Below are 5,668 nucleotides of genomic sequence, written 5' to 3'. Positions count from 1 at the left end.
GTCCTGTAATATACTCTCAGCTGCCATGCATTCATCATCTTTCATTTATTTGTTTTTCTCTTTCCCTTTCCTAATCAGCTTCTTTCTGCCAACATGTAAGTCATCATCTCCACTGTATTAATGTATTACTCAAAATGTTATTTGCATAATATATACAATACTCCAATGCTGTTTTCTTGTGTTTCAAAACTCCAGTTTAAAATGTAAGTTGTGACACACATATAAACGTGTCATTACTCAAAATTGATTTGCAGCTGTCCAATACTTGAATTGAAAACAAATTGAATTAATAATTCTGCACATAACAGAATAGTAGAAGAACTAAAACATAACAGTAAAAAGTGTTTTTATTTCAACAGGTTTTACCAGGATTTAAAGACTCAATGGTGGTAAAACACACATAGCAGATAACTCATGTTAACTCTTTTAGGAAACATGTTGGCTCCACCATCACTGCACCAACGCTCTGCACTATCAAAACTGTGGGGGATTGTGTTTTCCAGTCCAGATGCTGTACGAGATGTGGATGTGAAGAAAAATGGCCAGAAGCAACAAACCAGGGAGGCATGCCCTTTGCACCTAACTGCCCTTCCTTCCTGATCTCCCTTCTTCTTATCAACACCTACTCCCGCTTTCACTTCCATGACGATGGCTGGGAACTAAACTGCATAGATGGCTTAACGTACATGAAGAAGCAACTGAAGGAATATGAGGACTTGGAGAAGTGGGGAAAAGGTCTAATAAGTGGGGATGGGATTGAAAAATTGAAAAAAACAAAAATGTGAAAAATGTGAATGGAGTTTCTATCTGAAAGTATGAATGAGCAGATATGACTTGTGTGTGAAGATTTGTGAGTTCTCTGTGAGTCAAACTGCACTAATTAGCTCGTCTCAATCAGCTGTATGTTCCAGTCAAAGGTTTCCATGGTAATGGTAACTATTGGTGCTATTTCAACTCCTGTCTCAGAGAGTGAGAATAATGCAGAATCTAATGCCTCATCCTCCTGCTTCATCCTCAAAGACAGTAACTAGGAGACCCTGCTGAGCACACTGTGTGAAACTTGTGTGTATATTTTCAAAAAATACGAGCACGTGAACAGGTAACAAAAGTGGCCGTTTCTGCTTGTTAAAGATAAGATAAATGATGTATATGGAGTAAAAATTGTGAGAATGAAGTTGAAAAGAAATGTCTAAGATGATTTTACAGCTCCTCTCCACACTTTTATAATAGCACACTAGCTTTAAACAATCTGCCCCACAAACACTAACTCAAACATCTTAGAAGGGATGAAAATTGCACAAACTTTTAACTGCGATTGTGTAGAAAGTATGAAAGATATGAAAATGGTGAATCAATGTGAGAAAGTTCCTAAAGTATCTTGAAAGTTTAATAGTTTGAATGGAGTTTCTGTGAGCGGAGAGGTTGAAGATGGGTGGGTTTGTTTTCTAATTGACTTCCATTGTGACTAAGCTTCAAAAACCAAAAAAACAAAAATGTCTGTAAGATGTGGAACATTGTGTGTGAATGGAGCTGAAAGTATGAATGAGTAGTTAAGGAGTTCGGAAAATGCTAAAACAAACTTGAAAATAAACTTAAATAAAGTCGAGTAGTTTTTGCAAAAAACAGGTGTGTAAGGGTTTTACGTGGCATCTCAGCTGTAAGGGTTATCCAACATACAGGAACGCCGCCGGTTACCTTGAGTTTGGTTGACTCCTTGGGACATAAAGCAACGGGGGGCTTGTGAAATGTGTTAGGAGACCACATTAGGGTGGCTGTGGAATACTTACGCACAGTTACAGCCAGCTGTTCAGTTCTCGCTCCCTTCCTGGGCTACTGGTAGGTAACATTGGGGCGACTTTCCACGCGGAACGGCGACCCGGTGCGGGATGCTCTGGTAGATAAAAACGGCTCATTTCTAATGCGCGTTGTGACGAACAACGCCCAAACACATTCAAGTGACTTTGCGCAGCACTCAATCGAAAACAAACTGGACCTATTGAATATTTTCCATTCTACTTTCTGCCCAATAGATCCCTCCTAAATAATATGGACACCTTTTAAATGAAAACTAAGAATATTTCATTTTAAGTATTATTGGCAACACGGTTGAGAATGGAGCAAGGTTTTTAAATGTTGGGAGTAGAAGGAACGGGTTGCCAAACCAACGACAGGAGGAACGAATAATAATAAAGATTTTTGTGGTAGAAGTAACATAGTTGTAAATGTTTCAGCCCCCCCCCCCCCTTTTTCCCACTGCTTCAAAATATTGGTAGGTTAGTTGTGTGGTTTCGAACATGTTCTATATTGTTCACTTCTCATTTGGTGAATGTGGTCTTGGATATGTATTTATTTGGATGGTTGGTTGGATCTAGTTGATCTTTTTCGCATGACTACGATCAGGCCATTTGCTCGTGAGTTCAGCAGGGATGGAGGTGTCGCTCCCCTCGAAAGGACATGAAAAGTATGACTACATCGTTAGTCATATTAATGAAAGAATTTGCTATTCTTTCTTTTTTAGCTAAGGTGATGTCCAGGGAAATACGGCATAGCATCACCCGAGTTGAAATTCTGGAGGTCAAAGTGTGTGGTGTGTAGTGGGTGTGTGGTGTGTCGTGTGTTGTGGTGGTGTGTGAGAGGAGGAGAGAGCAGAGAGAGAGGCGTCTATAACAGGAGATTTACTGGCACGGATTATGATTGCCGTATAGGCAGCTGCGATCTGTTTTTCCATTCAACGAGGCAGGAGTTAGGGTTCCTAAACAGAGTGGAGGGGTGGGTGTGGTGGGTGTGTGTGGCTGATAGTGGTGTGTGTTTTAACTCAGGACTGGCCGCCGCAGTGACAAGACCGAACACCTTTCTGTTTTTTTCTGCCGTCCCAGACTCACACACCGACACTACACACCACGACACACCACACACACAGGAGGGTAGAGGACAATTTCCACTTACCACGAGAGCAATGTGGTTAGACTCAGTGAGAAATTTCCAATACCAAGGTTATATTTGAAACATTCTGCGGATTCAGCAACGTCGCCTGCAAGTTCCAAAAAAGAAGAGACAGATGTGATATGTAATCAGTAGATGACAAAATGATGATGGTGCCAGCAACGATACAATAGTGCAATACAAATAAGCTTGAGTGAAGTTAAAATGTGACATATATGGTGCTAGATATGAAATATTAGAAATTGGCACTACCTTTATTAGTACTTGAATTTTACTCGCGAAAACATGGTAAGTTTAACGTTTACCAGGGAAACAATATGGACGTGGTGTGTTTTAGGAGAGCAAAGAGCTGGGATGACATCGCGAGGCGTCTGTATGGGTCACTCTGTGGTCTGTAAGTGCTGCTGCGGGATGGCATGAAGCTAGGTTTTCAAACAGGTTATTCACGCCCACTGGTGTCAGTTACTGGGTGCGGAGTGTTCGGTTTTTTCTGGTGTTTTATGACCACACAGCTCTCCTGTCTGTTTGAACTTGTGGCTCACTTACGCAGGTGTGGTCCTGGTGCGCGTTTAACTGCGTCCAGCGAGGTGGGTAGGTAAATTATTTTCCATCTATTTTTTTTTGGAATCATAGCATAACAGCTTCGATCACCACAATTGTTCACTCTTAGCCTCAAAACCATGACCACCAAGACGATTGACTGGATGCATGGCTTTTGATACACTATAGCACAAAACACCTTAACAAAAGAATTGTTGAATCATTTTAAGAAGCTTTAGTTCAGTATCTTCATTACAAGGAGCTATTGCAGAATCAATGCTATTGAGGACTTACTACGGCCTATTGCCAAACTCAACCAGATTTGTAATTGTGCACTGACCCGGTGATGGCTACTAGACTATTCACTGAATGAAGATTATAATAGAGGATGAAACGAGTTATTGCACTGGTTGCAGGAATTCCGCCATATTCCTAGTGGATTTAATGCCCTCTAATCAATTAATCTCAACGTACGGTGCAGTAATGCTCACCAATATGAAAATGAGATAAACCTCACCCTTAAATATCTACATAACACTTCACTTTTACAGGTCTTAAAACAAAACTTAAGTGTTTGCTCATATAAGTGGAGCTAACATGTGATTAAAACAAATGTATTTGGCAGGTTCTTAAATGTAAAAACTCTTAGGGGAAATAGCGGCACATGGTGACACAGCTGGAAATTATTGTAGCGCGACCTAAACTAGCTGTCTCCTTTGGTCTGCATGGTAGAGCCTTGTTGTTGTCTCTGGTTTAAGTCAAGTAGTTTGAAACTTGAATAATTTTTCCTTCCTGTATGTGCACCTGACGGTCCTTTATTGTCGTTGTCCTTCCCTGTCTTAGCGTTGGATGAGATTAGCTAGATTTGTGCTAACAACCGAAAGTTTAGGACAGTTTGTTTGGCCTTTGTTTCCACCCGCTTCCCTAGCTTTTTTAACATAACACACTGAGAAGTTGTTATTATAACCATTTGTTGGCATCTGGCTCACCGACGAATTGTCAAACAAATGTTGCGTCAGCCTGGAAGGGTCCGTTTGTGACAAGAAAACAGAAATTGAACAGCGCAACCCCAACTCATTGGTTTGGAGAAAATTTATAACTAAGACTATGACTCCAAATATTAACGCATGCTGGAGAGGATATACAGTATAGGATCGCCAATATAAGCATGCTTTTAGATAGAGATGCACAGTGCAATCCAGCAAGAAGCCCACCGCCTGGCGAACCGTCAATGCGTATTTATTAAAAGCAACTAAAATGTATGGGAACAGATGAACAATGACTGTCTGGGTAGTGACTTCACTTATTATTATTTTGCAGATTATTTATCAAAGATATATATTTGTGATTCATCTCTAATTAAAGCAATTGTCAATATGTGTGAGAAATGGAGTGTGTGGTTTACTGGCACTTTTCCTGTCAAAACGAGGAACAAAGAATATGCACGCAATGTCTGTTTGTGTTATAAACATGCCACATCAATTATTTCATGTTGTCCGCATACATCATTATTATTCATTGCATGAAGGGGCAACGCATGGAAGACCGTGATAAGCACGTCTACGAAACAACAATATTGACCGCCAATGATTAAGATAATACAGGTACCAGGCTGCTCCCGAATCTCTTGATTAGATTGAATCCACTAGCACTCCCGCCGAATGCCTGTAACTGCTCCAACCACGTTTCCCGTGTGACTATGTCGCTTGCTTGGAGTATTCTGGCCCTCCGGGCCTTACAAGTGAGCCATGGAACATAACACCCTCCGATTCCCGCGCCGCCGCAAAGCCGACCTAACCCGCAGCCCCGTCGATAGCATGGTTTTAGGATGGGTTTGCTGGAGTCACGGTAGGGTGGGCAACAAGGCCCTCTGTTCTATTGGAGATGGACTTCTTATCCCAGTCAGGCACTGAAATTAGGCCCACGCACCCGCCCGCCCTCGAACCATGGTGTGCTCTCCAGCCTCCGCCCCATTTACTGACCCGTAAGCAACCTGTGCGTACCACTCGCCTCCCACTCGCGCTCTCACCGCAGCCTCGGCCACACGCCGTCTGAGCAGTCTGAGGCAGCCGGACAGCCCGCTGTTCCATTGTCTAACCAGCCGTATGACAGACAGCGCGACAGTCGCTCTGGTTGTCCACTGGACGGTCTGCAGACAGATTCACACACAAGCACCAGAAACGCA

This window comes from Morone saxatilis, unplaced genomic scaffold, assembly GCF_004916995.1.
Source record: "Morone saxatilis isolate NCDOM2014 unplaced genomic scaffold, NCSU_SB_2.0 Contig16, whole genome shotgun sequence".
Lineage (NCBI taxonomy): Eukaryota > Metazoa > Chordata > Actinopteri > Moronidae > Morone > Morone saxatilis.
The sequence above is the reverse complement of the archived record's forward strand: the minus strand, read 5'-3'. Positions refer to the sequence as shown.